The sequence below is a fragment of the Pseudophryne corroboree genome, unplaced genomic scaffold (assembly GCF_028390025.1).
Source record: "Pseudophryne corroboree isolate aPseCor3 unplaced genomic scaffold, aPseCor3.hap2 scaffold_833, whole genome shotgun sequence".
Taxonomy (NCBI): domain Eukaryota; kingdom Metazoa; phylum Chordata; class Amphibia; order Anura; family Myobatrachidae; genus Pseudophryne; species Pseudophryne corroboree.
In genome coordinates this window covers 101,928-117,505 of record NW_026970412.1, presented here as the reverse complement: position 1 = coordinate 117,505, position 15,578 = coordinate 101,928, and positions in this window count along the sequence as shown.

Here is a 15,578-nt window from a genome sequence, read left to right as displayed (position 1 = left end):
TCCAACCCCCGGCGCCTCTTTGCCACTCTCAACTCACTCCTCTGCCCACCTCCACCTCGTCTCCCTTCCTCACTCTCTGCTCTTGACTTTGCCACTTACTTCACATCCAAAATTGACTCCATACGTCAGGACATCACATCACACCAGACTATCAGTAACCAGCCTTCTCCCATCCCTTACCAACCCTCCCCATCCCTCGCACCAACTCTGTCATCTTTCTCCCATGCATCTGGAGAGGAAGTCATGGCCCTCATTCGTTCCTGTCCCCTCACCACCTCCCCACTTGACCCTATCCCCTCCCGCCTCCTTTGCCACCTCTCTTCTTCTGCTTGTTCCCATCTTTCCCACCTTCTCAATCTCTCCCTCTCATCAGGCACTGTCCCCTCTGCCTTCAAGCACGCTCTCATCTCTCCTATTCTTAAAAAACCTACTCTTGATCCAAACACTATCTCCAACTACCGACCCATCTCTCTCCTCCCTTTTGCCTCCAAACTCCTTGAGCGTATTGTCTACAACCGCCTTACTTCCTTTCTTTCCTCACACTCACTGCTTGACCCATTCCAGTCTGGCTTCCGTCCTCTCCACTCCACTGAAACTGCCCTTACAAAAGTATGCAATGACCTCCATGCTGCTAAATCTAAGGGACACTACTCTCTACTTATTCTACTTGATCTCTCTGCTGCTTTTGACACTGTGGACCATCCTCTCCTACTGCAAATCCTTCACTCCATTGTTTTGCGTAACACTGCCCTCTCTTGGTTGTCGTCCTACCTTTCTGACCGTTCATTCTCTGTCTCCTCTCATGACTCCACCTCCCCCTCACTTCCACTAACTGTAGGGGTACCCCAAGGTTCTGTCCTTGGTCCTCTTCTCTTCTCTCTCTATACGTCCTCACTAGGTAAGCTCATTAGTTCTTTTGGTTTCCAATATCATCTCTATGCTGATGACACTCAAATTTATCTTTCCTCTCCAGACCTCTCCCCTACTCTCCTCACTCGTATCTCCAACTGTCTCTCTGCTATCTCTTCCTGGATGTCCCAGCGCTTTCTTAAACTTAACATGTCTAAGACCGAGCTGATCATCTTCCCTCCCTCCCGCATAATCTCACCTCCTACAATCTCATTATCTATTGATGGCACTACTATCTCCTCTACCCCCCAAGCGCGCTGTCTTGGAGTAATCCTTGACTCCTCCCTCTCCTTCAAACCACACATTCAGCACCTCTCACAAACCTGCCGTTTTCATCTAAAAAATATTTCCAGGATCAGACCCTTTCTGACCCAGGATGCTACTAAGACTCTTATCCACTCACTGGTCATCTCCAGACTGGACTGCTGTAATCTCTTCCTGACTGGCATTCCTGACAAATACCTCTCTCCACTCCAATCTATCCTCAATGCTGCTGCCCGGCTCATTTTCCTCACCAAACGCACTACGTCCACCTCTCCTCTCTTACTAGTCCTTCACTGGCTCCCCTTCCCTTTCAGAATCCATTTCAAGCTTCTCACACTTGCTTACAAAGCCCTCACCCACTCCTCTCCCATCTACATCTCTGATCTTATCTCGCTTTACACTCCCACCCGTCCTCTTCGCTCTGCTAATGCACACCGACTCTCCTGCCTACGGATTACTTCCTCCCACTCCTACCTCCAAGATTTTTCACGTGCTGCACCACTTTTCTGGAATTCCCTACCTCTCCCCCTCAGACTCTCCACCTCTCTACAAAACTTCAAACGGGCTCTCAAGACCCACTTCTTCACCAAACCCAGCCAAATCTCATCCTAAACCTCTGTTCCATGCTCTCTATGTACCCCATCTGTCTCACCCCTGTCTGTCTACCCCTCCCTTTTAGAATGTAAGCTCTCACGAGCAGGGCCCTCTTCCCTCATGTGCTTACTCTTTTCTTACTTTAATAATCTTCAGCTGCACCAAATCCAGCAGTCTTCTGCCACCTGATACTTATTCCAGTGTCATCTGCTGATGTAGCTATGTTTATTTACCCTGTACTTGTCCTATATTGTCGTCAACTGTAAGTTGCTGTTTTCCTGTTTGATTATTTGTTTATGTACTCTGTAATTGGGCACTGCGGAACCCTTGTGGCGCCATATAAATAAAGGATAATAATAATAATAAATAATATAATATATAGCAGTACGGTACAGTAGGACACTGCTCTACCTACCTCTGTGTCGTCAAGTATACTATCCATCCATACCTGTGGTGCATTTTAGAAAAAAACATGTCTCGGCAGAGCAATCTATAAATCCATCATTTTTCAGACAGCAACAGTGGGTATTGTAATAGTCACCCAATCCATCACTTTTATAGGGTTACATGCACCCACATGCTACAGCCTGTCTCAATAATTTTACTGTCACGCTGTGTGTGTTTGTGTTTTTATTTGGGTATTTTTTGTTGTTGTAGAACTACAGGTACCAGCAAGCCCGTTATTTCCCCGCCTGCTGGTACTTGAGGTTCTCCAAGTACCAGCAAGCGGGGGAGGCTTGCTGGGCCTTGTAGTTCCACAACGAAAAAACAATATTCTTTTTTTACACACATGGCTATCAGCCCGGCACCCACCACCCAGGGGTGCTGGGGACAGCCTCGGGCTTCACCCCTGGCCCTTGGGTGCCTCGAGGGGAGGAACCTCTTGATTTAAGGGGTCCCCACTCCTCCAGGGAACCCCGGCCAGGGGTGACTAGTTGGAGGGGTAATGCCAGGGCTGCAGGGACCTACATAAAAGTGTCCCCCGGCTGTGGCATTATCTCTCTGGCTAGTGGAGCCCGGTGCTGGTTTTAAAAATATGGGGGACCCCTACATCTATTGTCCCACGTATTTTTGGAACCTGGACCGGTCTAAGAGCCCGGTGCTGGTTGTCTAAATACGGGGAACCCCTGTCCAATTTTTCCCCCAGTATTTAAATAACCAGGACCGGCTCAAAGAGCCCGAGGCTGGTTATACTAAGGAGGGGGGACCTCACGCATTTTTTTTAACCCATTCAGACCCTTCTCCTTTAAGTTAATGGAAGCCCTGGACAACAAAATTGCATTCATGTCCTCCTCCCTCACCCTTCCCAGTCCCAAACACTCATTTTTTTTTTCTTTAAAAATTTATAATATATAACGAGAACAATGAGCAGGCAGGCAGCGGGCATTGGCGGCATCGGACTGAGATAGAAATTAGTGGTGGAGGGCTGGGTCAGTTGATTGTGGGCGAGTTTGTAAGCCATTGGCGGTGGCAGCGGGTATCGGCTCAGAGGCAGTAGCGGGCATTGGCTAAGGGTCATGGGCAGGATTCGGCGGACATTATGGCTGTAGTGCCTCACTAGCCACTGACCTCACCGCACGCCACTGTGGGACAGATGTAACATGCAGAGAGAGGTAGATTTGGGAGGGGGAATGTCCTAGCATAACTGTTAATTGCAGTGTAATACTGTAATTCAGCTGTGCAGCATTTGTGGCTAAATGTCAAAGAAGCCAGTATTTACCCTGCATGCAAAACAATAAATGTATTTGAACATACCTCCCAACTATCCCAATTTTTGCAGGACAGTCACTTTTTTGGGGAATGTCCAGCTAACCCAAACAACCCCCCCCCCCCTTCCCATGGGAAAGGGGGGGGGGTGGAAGGCTCCCTGTAGCTTGTTGCTCTGCAAATATGCACATTGTGGGTAATTCAGACCTGATCGCTAGGGTGTGTTTTTTGCATCCCTGTAATCAGGTAGTTGTCGCCTACAGCGGAAGGGAAAATTTGCTGTGCAGGTGTGTGATCACATGTGCACAAGAGCTGCACAGCTCAGCACTTACTCAGCCATTGAGGTGACGTCACAAATCCTCCCACAAAACGCCGGGTCCCTCCAGTGTTTTTCCGGACACTCCCTAGAAACATTCAGTTGCCACCCACACAAACACCCTCTTCTTGTCAATCTTCTTGTGATCTCCGGACCGTCGGACTTACGCATTGTGGCGCATACGCATGTGCAGTGCAAACCAGATTGCCCGCTGGGTGAAAATAAATTGAAGCGATCTGGTCTGAATAAGCCTCAATCTCTATTCACGGGAGACAGAGGGGCTGGGGCATGGCCAGCAGCTCACAGAGCACCTATAATTACAAAAATGGGAGACATGGCTCATGATCGCGATATACCTGCGAAGGTACGCCCTCTACTGATTGACAGGCAGAGGCATTCGCATTTTCTGCGGGGCACCCGGAGAAAATGTAGGCACACGCACAGGATGGACCCTGCGTATATGCCCCCATCCTCTTCATAGTTTTTGCGGTTGGAACGCGTATTACGATCCAAACTGAATTAGGCCCTATGTCTTATATACACGAGCAGTGTGAAAACATCAATCGATGGGGGTAATTCCAAGTTGATCGCAGCAGGAATTTTGTTAGCAGTTGGGCAAAACCATGTGTACTGCAGGGGAGGCAGATATAACATGTGCAGAAAGAGTTAGATTTGGGTGAGTTATTTTGTTTCTGTGCAGGGTAAATACTAACTGCTTTATTTTTACACTGCAAATTAGATTGCAGATTGAACACACCACACCCAAATCTAACTCTCTCTGCACATGTTAAATCTGCCTTCCCTGCAGTGCACATAGGTGGTCATTCCGAGTTGTTCGCTCGGTAATTTTCTTCGCATCGCAGCGATTTTCCGCTTAATGCGCATGCGCAATGTTCACACTGCGACTGCGCCAAGTAAATTTGCTATGCAGTTAGGAATATTACTCACGGTTTTTTCATCGTTCTGGTGATCGTAATGTGATTGACAGGAAGTGGGTGTTTCTGGGCGGAAACAGGCCGTTTTAGGGGCGTGTGGGAAAAAATGCTACCGTTTCTGGGAAAAACGCGGGAGTGGCTCGAGAAACGGAGGAGTGTCTGGGCGAACGCTGGGTGTGTTTGTGACGTCAAACCAGGAACGACAAGCACTGAACTGATCGCACTGGCAGAGTAAGTCTCGAGCTACTCAGAAACTGCACAGAGATGTCTTATCGCAATATTGCAAATCTTTCGTTCGCAATTTTAAGATGCTAAGATTCACTCCCAGTAGGCGGCAGCTTAGCGTGTGCAATGCTGCTAAAAGCAGCTTGCGAGCGAACAACTCGGAATGAGGGCCATGGGGGGTAATTCTGAGTTGATCGCAGCAGGATTTTTGTTAGCAGTTGGGCAAAACCATGTGCACTGCATTTACGAACAGATGATTTTTTATATAAATTTTAAAATGTTAGTAAATGTGTGTTTTTTTTTCAACCTGGAAGCCCAACATCGATTAAGATCGATCTTAAATAGACCCCTGGGTTTTAAGGATAACCATGGTTGAGTCCAATGGTTAATTCACATTGACCGAAGTTCTAATTAAGTCACCTGTGCTCAAGCATGATATCCTTAAAATCTGGATTGCAATGACAGCATTTTGGAACTATGCCTAAGGGTTTAATTTTTACATTTATCCACTGACAATAAATCTACCTACAATATCCCTGTAACTGTTATGATTACAGTATTTCACTAAATAATTTAATTTGCTGAACCTTCTGTAAAAAGAAATATTAAGCTGCTGTAATTCCCAGATGCAGCAAATTTGTTAGCTAGTGGGCAAAACCATGTGCATTGCAGGGTTGGGGGGGGGGCAGATATAACATTTGCAGAGAGATTTAGGTGGGTTATATTGTTTGTGTGCAGGGTAAATACTAGAGATGAGCGCCGGAAATTTTTCGGGTTTTGTGTTTTGGTTTTGGGTTCGGTTCCGCGGCCGTGTTTTGGGTTCGACCGCGTTTTGGCAAAACCTCACCGAATTTTTTTTGTCGGATTCGGGTGTGTTTTGGATTCGGGTGTTTTTTTCAAAAAACCCTAAAAAACAGCTTAAATCATAGAATTTGGGGGTAATTTTGATCCCAAAGTATTATTAACCTCAAAAAACATAATTTACACTCATTTTCAGCCTATTCTGAACACATCACACCTCACAATATTATTTTTAGTCCTAAAATTTGCACCGAGGTCGCTGTGTGAGTAAGATAAGCGACCCTAGTGGCCGACACAAACACCGGGCCCATCTAGGAGTGGCACTGCAGTGTCACGCAGGATGTCCCTTCCAAAAAACCCTCCCCAAACAGCACATGACGCAAAGAAAAAAAGAGGCGCAATGAGGTAGCTGTGTGAGTAAGATTAGCGACCCTAGTGGCCGACACAAACACCGGGCCCATCTAGGAGTGGCACTGCAGTGTCACGCAGGATGTCCCTTCCAAAAAACCCTCCCCAAACAGCACATGACGCAAAGAAAAAAAGAGGCGCAATGAGGTAGCTGACTGTGTGAGAAAGATAAGCGACCCTAGTGGCCGACACAAACACCGGGCCCATCTAGGAGTGGCACTGCAGTGTCACGCAGGATGTCCCTTCCAAAAAACCCTCCCCAAACAGCACATGACGCAAAGAAAAAAAGAGGCGCAATGAGGTAGCTGACTGTGTGAGAAAGATAAGCGACCCTAGTGGCCGACACAAACACCGGGCCCATCTAGGAGTGGCACTGCAGTGTCACGCAGGATGTCCCTTCCAAAAAACCCTCCCCAAACAGCACATGACGCAAAGAAAAAAAGAGGCGCAATGAGGTAGCTGTGTGAGTAAGATTAGCGACCCTAGTGGCCGACACAAACACCGGGCCCATCTAGGAGTGGCACTGCAGTGTCACGCAGGATGTCCCTTCCAAAAAACCCTCCCCAATCAGCACATGATGCAAAGAAAAAGAAAAGAAAAAAGAGGTGCAAGATGGAATTATCCTTGGGCCCTCCCACCCACCCTTATGTTGTATAAACAAAACAGGACATGCACACTTTAACCAACCCATCATTTCAGTGACAGGGTCTGCCACACGACTGTGACTGATATGACGGGTTGGTTTGGACCCCCCCCAAAAAAGAAGCAATTAATCTCTCCTTGCACAAACTGGCTCTACAGAGGCAAGATGTCCACCTCATCTTCACCCTCCGATATATCACCGTGTACATCCCCCTCCTCACAGATTATCAATTCGTCCCCACTGGAATCCACCATCTCAGCTCCCTGTGTACTTTGTGGAGGCAATTGCTGCTGGTCAATGTCTCCGCGGAGGAATTGATTATAATTCATTTTAATGAACATCATCTTCTCCACATTTTCTGGATGTAACCTCGTACGCCGATTGCTGACAAGGTGAGCGGCGGCACTAAACACTCTTTCGGAGTACACACTTGTGGGAGGGCAACTTAGGTAGAATAAAGCCAGTTTGTGCAAGGGCCTCCAAATTGCCTCTTTTTCCTGCCAGTATAAGTACGGACTGTGTGACGTGCCTACTTGGATGCGGTCACTCATATAATCCTCCACCATTCTATCAATGTTGAGAGAATCATATGCAGTGACAGTAGACGACATGTCCGTAATCGTTGTCAGGTCCTTCAGTCCGGACCAGATGTCAGCATCAGCAGTCGCTCCAGACTGCCCTGCATCACCGCCAGCGGGTGGGCTCGGAATTCTGAGCCTTTTCCTCGCACCCCCAGTTGCGGGAGAATGTGAAGGAGGAGATGTTGACAGGTCGCGTTCCGCTTGACTTGACAATTTTGTCACCAGCAGGTCTTTCAACCCCAGCAGACCTGTGTCTGCCGGAAAGAGAGATCCAAGGTAGGCTTTAAATCTAGGATCGAGCACGGTGGCCAAAATGTAGTGCTCTGATTTCAACAGATTGACCACCCGTGAATCCTTGTTAAGCGAATTAAGGGCTGCATCCACAAGTCCCACATGCCTAGCGGAATCGCTCCGTGTTAGCTCCTTCTTCAATGCCTCCAGCTTCTTCTGCAAAAGCCTGATGAGGGGAATGACCTGACTCAGGCTGGCAGTGTCTGAACTGACTTCACGTGTGGCAAGTTCAAAGGGCATCAGAACCTTGCACAACGTTGAAATCATTCTCCACTGCACTTGAGACAGGTGCATTCCACCTACTATATCGTGCTCAATTGTATAGGCTTGAATGGCCTTTTGCTGCTCCTCCAACCTCTGAAGCATATAGAGGGTTGAATTCCACCTCGTTACCACTTCTTGCTTCAGATGATGGCAGGGCAGGTTCAGTAGTTTTTGGTGGTGCTCCAGTTTTCTGTACGTGGTGCCTGTACGCCGAAAGTGTCCCGCAATTCTTCTGGCCACCGACAGCATCTCTTGCACGCCCCTGTCGTTTTTTAAAAAATTCTGCACCACCAAATTCAAGGTATGTGCAAAACATGGGACGTGCTGGAATTGGCCCAGATTTAATGCACACACAATATTGCTGGCGTTGTCCGATGCCACAAATCCACACGAGAGTCCAATTGGGGTAAGCCATTCCGCGATGATCTTCCTCAGTTGCCGTAAGAGGTTTTCAGCTGTGTGCGTATTCTGGAAAGCGGTGATACAAAGCGTAGCCTGCCTAGGAAAGAGTTGGCGTTTGCGAGATGCTGCTACTGGTGCCGCCGCTGCTGTTCTTGCGGCGGGAGTCCATACATCTACCCAGTGGGCTGTCACAGTCATATAGTCCTGACCCTGCCCTGCTCCACTTGTCCACATGTCCGTGGTTAAGTGGACATTGGGTACAGCTGCATTTTTTAGGACACTGGTGACTCTTTTTCTGAGGTCTGTGTACATTTTCGGTATCGCCTGCCTAGAGAAATGGAACCTAGATGGTATTTGGTACCGGGGACACAGTACCTCCAACAAGTCTCTAGTTGGCTCTGCAGTAATGATGGATACCGGAACCACGTTTCTCACCACCCAGGATGCCAAGGCCTCAGTTATCCGCTTTGCAGTAGGATGACTGCTGTGATATTTCATCTTCCTCGCAAAGGACTGTTGAACAGTCAATTGCTTACTGGAAGTATACAAGTGGGCTTACGACTTCCCCTCTGGGATGACCATCGACTCCCAGCGGCAACAACAGCAGCGCCAGCAGCAGTAGGCGTTACACGCAAGGATGCATCGGAGGAATCCCAGGCAGGAGAGGACTCGTCAGACTTGCCAGTGACATGGCCTGCAGGACTATTGGCATTCCTGGGGAAGGAGGAAATTGACACTGAGGGAGTTGGTGGGGTGGTTTGCGTGAGCTTGGTTACAAGAGGAAGGGATTTACTGGTCAGTGGACTGCTTCCGCTGTCACCCAAAGTTTTTGAACTTGTCACTGACTTATTATGAATGCGCTGCAGGTGACGTATAAGGGAGGATGTTCCGAGGTGGTTAACGTCCTTACCCCTACTTATTACAGCTTGACAAAGGGAACACACGGCTTGACACCTGTTGTCCGCATTTCTGGTGAAATACCTCCACACCGAAGAGCTGATTTTTTTGGTATTTTCACCTGGCATGTCAACGGCCATATTCCTCCCACGGACAACAGGTGTCTCCCCGGGTGCCTGACTTAAACAAACCACCTCACCATCAGAATCCTCCTGGTCAATTTCCTCCCCAGCGCCAGCAACACCCATATCCTCCTCATCCTGGTGTACTTCAACACTGACATCTTCAATCTGACTATCAGGAACTGGACTGCGGGTGCTCCTTCCAGCACTTGCAGGGGGCATGCAAATAGTGGAAGGCGCATGCTCTTCACGTCCAGTGTTGGGAAGGTCAGGCATCGCAAACGACACAATTGGACTCTCCTTGTGGATTTGGGATTTCAAAGAACGCACAGTTCTTTGCGGTGCTTTTGCCAGCTTGAGTCTTTTCAGTTTTCTAGCGAGAGGCTGAGTGCTTCCATCCTCATGTGAAGCTGAACCACTAGCCATGAACATAGGCCAGGGCCTCAGCCGTTCCTTGCCACTCCGTGTGGTAAATGGCATATTGGCAAGTTTACGCTTCTCCTCCGACAATTTTATTTTAGGTTTTGGAGTCCTTTTTTTTCTGATATTTGGTGTTTTGGATTTGACATGCTCTGTACTATGACATTGGGCATCGGCCTTGGCAGACGACGTTGCTGGCATTTCATCGTCTCGGCCATGACTAGTGGCAGCAGCTTCAGCACGAGGTGGAAGTGGATCTTGATCTTTCCCTAATTTTGGAACCTCAACTTTTTTGTTCTCCATATTTTATAGGCAGAACTAAAAGGCACCTCAGGTAAACAATGGAGATGGATGGATTGGATACTAGTATACAATTATGGACGGACTGCCACGGTTAGGTGGTATAAAAAAACCACGGTTAGGTGGTATATATTATAATAATAATACAATTATGGATGGACGGACTGCCTGCCGACTGCCGACACAGAGGTAGCCACAGCCGTGAACTACCGCACTGTACACTGGTAGATAAAGAGATAGTAGTATACTCGTAACAACTAGTATGACACTATGACGACGGTATAAAGAATGAAAAAAAAAACCACGGTTAGGTGGTATATATTATAATAATAATACAATTATGGATGGACGGACTGCCTGCCGACTGCCGACACAGAGGTAGCCACAGCCGTGAACTACCGCACTGTACACTGGTTGATAAAGAGATAGTAGTATACTCGTAACAACTAGTATGACACTATGACGACGGTATAAAGAATGAAAAAAAAACCACGGTTAGGTGGTATATATTATAATAATAATACAATTATGGATGGACGGACTGCCTGCCGACTGCCGACACAGAGGTAGCCACAGCCGTGAACTACCGCACTGTACACTGGTTGATAAAGAGATAGTAGTATACTCGTAACAACTAGTATGACACTATGACGACGGTATAAAGAATGAAAAAAAAACCACGGTTAGGTGGTATATATTATAATAATAATACAATTATGGATGGACGGACTGCCTGCCGACTGCCGACACAGAGGTAGCCACAGCCGTGAACTACCGCACTGTACACTGGTTGATAAAGAGATAGTAGTATACTCGTAACAACTAGTATGACACTATGACGACGGTATAAAGAATGAAAAAAAAACCACGGTTAGGTGGTATATATTATAATAATAATACAATTATGGATGGACGGACTGCCTGCCGACTGCCGACACAGAGGTAGCCACAGCCGTGAACTACCGCACTGTACACTGGTTGATAAAGAGATAGTAGTATACTCGTAACAACTAGTATGACACTATGACGACGGTATAAAGAATGAAAAAAAAACCACGGTTAGGTGGTATATATTATAATAATAATACAATTATGGATGGACGGACTGCCTGCCGACTGCCGACACAGAGGTAGCCACAGCCGTGAACTACCGCACTGTACACTGGTTGATAAAGAGATAGTAGTATACTCGTAACAACTTGTATGACACTATGACGACGGTATAAAGAATGAAAAAAAAACCACGGTTAGGTGGTATATATTATAATAATAATACAATTATGGATGGACGGACTGCCTGCCGACTGCCGACACAGAGGTAGCCACAGCCGTGAACTACCGCACTGTACACTGGTTGATAAAGAGATAGTAGTATACTCGTAACAACTAGTATGACACTATGACGGTATAAAGAATGAAAAAAAAACCACGGTTAGGTGGTATATATTATAATAATAATACAATTATGGATGGACGGACTGCCTGCCGACTGCCGACACAGAGGTAGCCACAGCCGTGAACTACCGCACTGTACACTGGTTGATAAAGAGATAGTAGTATACTCGTAACAACTAGTATGACACTATGACGACGGTATAAAGAAAGAAAAAAAAATACCACGGTTAGGTGGTATATATTGTAATACAATTATGGATGGACGGACTGCCTGCCGAGTTCCGACTGCCGACACAGAGGTAGCCACAGCCGTGAACTACCGCACTGTACTGTGTCTGCTGCTAATATAGACTGGTTGATAAAGAGATAGTATACAATACATACAACAATATACTACTATACTGGTGGTCAGGCACTGGTCACCACTAGTCACACTGGCAGTGGCACTCCTGCAGCAAAAGTGTGCACTGTTTAATTTTAAATTAATATAATATTATGTACTCCTGGGGGCTCCTGCTATAACAACCTGCAGTGCTCCCCAGTCTCCCCCACAATTATTATAAGCTTTGCCTTTTATACATTGATGTGCAGCACACTGGGCTGAGCTGAGTGCACACAGACTGAGTCACACTGTGTGACTGGCTGCTGCTGTGTATCGTTTTTTTTCAGGCAGAGAACGGATATAGCAGAGAACGGATATATTATATTAAAATAAATAAAAGTTAACTAACAACAACTGCACTGGTCACTGTGGTAAACTCTGTCTGACTCTGCACAATCTCTCTCTCTCTTCTAATCTAATTTCTAATGGAGAGGACGCCAGCCACGTCCTCTCCCTATCAATCTCAATGCACGTGTGAAAATGGCGGCGACGCGCGGCTCCTTATATAGAATCCGAGTCTCGCGAGAATCCGACAGCGTCATGATGACGTTCGGGCGCGCTCGGGTTAACCGAGCAAGGCGGGAGGATCCGAGTCTGCTCGGACCCGTGAAAAAAACATGAAGTTCGTGCGGGTTCGGTTTCAGAGAAACCGAACCCGCTCATCTCTAGTAAATACTGGCTGTTTTGTTTTTACACTGCAATTTAGATTTCAGTTTGAACACACCGCACCAAAATCTAACTCTCTCTGCACATATTATACACCCCCCCCCCCCCTGCAGTGTACATGGTTTTAGCTAATAAATTTGCTGCTGTGATCAGATCTGAGTTAAGCCCTATGTATTTGGCACTGGCAAAGGGTTAGAGGCCTTGCTGTAGAGCTCACACCTTTCTTATCATGCATTGTAATATTTCCTATGTCCTGATGTTGTGCTCTCTGCTCCATCCAAGTAAACAGCAATGTAGCATGGCTATTAAAGAGCGTGAAGATTGCAGATTTCCTGGGATTAATGCTAAGGAATGCTATTCCAGAGGCTGCTGCTTTAATTCAAGTGTCACTGGGGTTAAATGGTGTTTTTACCTTAAAAACACAGGTAGAGTATATAGTACAGTGGTAAAGTGGGAGCATGTAGTGCTATTGATTACAGATTTGATGGAGCTTAAACATGGATAAGGTCCATGGCTCTAAGAGTTTATCTTGTGTATCCTTTATTCTTAGTCATGGTCAGATAAGATTAGAAAATACCATTTAAGTGGAAATTTCCTGTTAGCTGTTTTTCAGTTTGCTCAACTGTCTGATTAACTTGTCCTAAAAAAGGACCAAAGGAGCTAAATTGCCCTGTGATCTAGCTAAATTGCCCCAGTTAAAAAAAAAAAAAACTAAGCTGCTGTAATTCCTGGATGTTTCCTTACTGCATCAACAGGAAGTGACAAGAAACAATGTAATGTGGAACCGTACAGCAGAAGGGATTGCGGCTACCCCACAATAAGTGCAGCGGAATGTAAGAAGAGGAATTGTTGCTTTGACTGCAGCATTCCCGGGGTTAACTGGTGTTTCTTCAAGTCACAAGGTATGGAGCTGCTGTATAGTTACTCGCAAGTCAGTAGTTGTATGATGCTCACACCTGGAAAACTGGATACACACAGAATGCCCTACACAGGGGGTGAAATGAGCGCCCCCCCCCCCACCTCCCGTACGCTCAGCACACATCACGCTGTGCTGAGCGGGGGCAGAGATGTGTGCTGAGCAGTTCGCTCAGCACACATCTCTCCCCAAAATCGGGCCGTGAATACGGACCTTTAAACTGGATCCACACTTAGATTATCTGTCCAATTAAATTTTTTCTAGTTGAAACAAAATTATGCTAATATGTGGCAGCAAATGACAATTGACCATTTGCTCACAAACACTGGAAAACATCCAAAAATGGTCATTTAGATAAATTGGTTAAATCCATTTCATTTAGCTAATTTATCCAAACTACCTTTATTGTATCTTTGTGGGTGAATGATGTGTGGGTCAGTGTTGAGGGTGGTGGAGGAGATGGGTATTAGGCACAGCAGGGTGTGGACAGTCAAATAGTGTGCTTAGAGGTTCAGAGTCATTGTATGAGACTCTGGCAACAGTGACTTGATGAGTCTGGTGTCCATAGGGTGGGACGCATTAACCTTTTTATGCTATTGAAATAGTTCTCCTCCTGACCGACGCAGTTCCTTGCTCCGAGGTTGGTGTATTGTCCTGTTGCAGCGCCTCTCCACTGTGGTCACAGTGAGCTGTGTGGTGTTGCTGGCGCATGCCAATCTCCCCCCAACCTCCCTCTTGCATTTCAGACCTACGTACGCATGATGGGATCTTGTATGATATGCGCGTGTGCTGTAGAGATGAAAGTGGGGGTGAGGAGGCAGATCGTGAGATGGGGAAACTTTGTGGACTGTTAGCGAAGGGGAGCACTGGGCAATCTGAGTTGCAAAGAGGGCAGCAGAAGAGGTTATTGCATGTGCACTGGTGACAGGTCCATCCTTGGTGGCCAGCCTCAGTGGTAAAGGGGTACATGAGCTAGTGTCCCTTGGCCAGCCATGTACCATGGCCACCTCCCTACCTCCTATATATTCTCCCTGATCTGTCACTTTGTTACGGTCTGCTGCTGGCACTGGTGTATCGTCCTGCAGATGCCGTCTCCGCCCATTGCTGTGACTGCCCCCAGAGTTAGCCACACAGAGTGACAGATCTGGGAAAATATATAGGAGATCATTACTTTCACTTGCAGCCTACCTTATTTTTTGCAGCCTAGCATGCTCCTGACCCATTCTCTCACTAATACTTATACAACATTCATGAACTCATCTTAAGGTTTCTTTATTATTCAGTCACACTGTCTTGGATCCAAACCATTTCCTGTGGCATTGCAGTCAAACAATTGAGCTATTTACCCTTGCATAGAAAGGTATAATCTAAGCTAGAGAATTCTATTTGGAGCTCACCTTGTACTTTGTGAAGAAATAATCAGCTTTGTGGCTGAGCAGATATATGGAGTGTGTGGCTGCACACTGCATTGATCTGCTGAGTTGCAATGCTAATAATTTTTTTTTTGCAAAGTACCAATAGCTTCATTGTGAAGGTGGAAAGAAGGGTGTTACGGCATGGAATGTACAAACTGCGAGACCCTGCTGGTAGCGCCTTTGTCTATTTAGTAGGAAGGGCACGTAACAGCCGGGGGGCAATGGAGGAAGCCCCTTTAGGGCTGGAGCCCGGCGGCAACTGACTCCGTTGTCTCTGGCAGTTCCGCCCCTGGACTAGAGGAATGGTCAAGAACATGGCAACATTTAATGCCAAAAAATGCAAAATCATACACGTCTCAAAAATGCAAAGGCTAACTATAATATTAAGGGCATTATAATGGCAAGAGGAAAGCTATCTAAGTATTACTATTTCAGGTGAGCAATGTAACAAAGCAATAGGAAAGGCAAGTCAGATGCTTGTTTGCATAGGTTAAAGAACCAGTAGCAGAAAAAAGTAATACAGGTTGAGTATCCCATATCCAAATATTCAGAAATACGGAATATTCCGAAATACGGACTTTTTTGAGTGAGACTGAGATAGTGAAACCTTTGTGTTTTGATGGCTCAGTGTACACAAACTTTGTTTAATACTCAAAGTTATTAAAAATATTGTATTAAATGAACTTCAGACTGTGTGTATAAGGTGTATATGAAACATAAATGAA